Source organism: Telopea speciosissima, chromosome 6 (genome assembly GCF_018873765.1).
Source record: "Telopea speciosissima isolate NSW1024214 ecotype Mountain lineage chromosome 6, Tspe_v1, whole genome shotgun sequence".
Taxonomy (NCBI): domain Eukaryota; kingdom Viridiplantae; phylum Streptophyta; class Magnoliopsida; order Proteales; family Proteaceae; genus Telopea; species Telopea speciosissima.
The window spans coordinates 50,911,565-50,912,090 of NC_057921.1; the positions used below are offsets into that span (position 1 = coordinate 50,911,565).

At 31.6% G+C, this 526-nt stretch overlaps 1 protein-coding gene across 1 annotated transcript in view; it reads left to right on the plus strand.

The window, feature by feature from the left end:
• The window catches only part of LOC122664254 (dolichyl-diphosphooligosaccharide--protein glycosyltransferase subunit 4A), a 33,740-nt gene that overhangs the window by 19,117 nt on the left and 14,097 nt on the right, over nucleotides 1-526 (plus strand). The window lies entirely within an intron of this gene.

A 526-nucleotide genomic window follows, 5' to 3' on the forward strand; every position in this document is an offset into this window, starting at 1 on the left:
AAGTTTGAACATGGTTAGTTGTAGTATTTTGTTATTAGGATTTCCCCCTTCACATTCAATGATCTTCAAGTTGCCAGCAATGGTTTGGCGCTGGCAACGTCTCTTGCAAAATGGCTATTGTATGTCAACAATTGATAGTTCTTTTCAAAGGTGAATTGTGTTCCTAATTCTTTTCTATAGTACGTACAATTATCTAGAACTTTGTATATGGATCGGGTATTTTGGAAGTTCAGTTTTGATTTTGAGATAAAAATCTATTACAACGCATCACTAGGTGTTCTCATGATTTCAAATTCTTTCCTGCATTTTGCTCCAATATGCTAGTTATAAAATATTTATTAGTTTATTTCATCTCATATTACTAAAGTTTCTATTCTCACTATTGGTGTTCCTAACTGAACAGGGGCTGAATTGGATATAACTACAACTTCTTCCATTCTTAATTTTTTTTATGAAATTTTTTGTCAACTCTCTTGCTCTTTATTGTTTTAAATAATTTTTGTTCTATCTGTTCACTAGCAGGTTC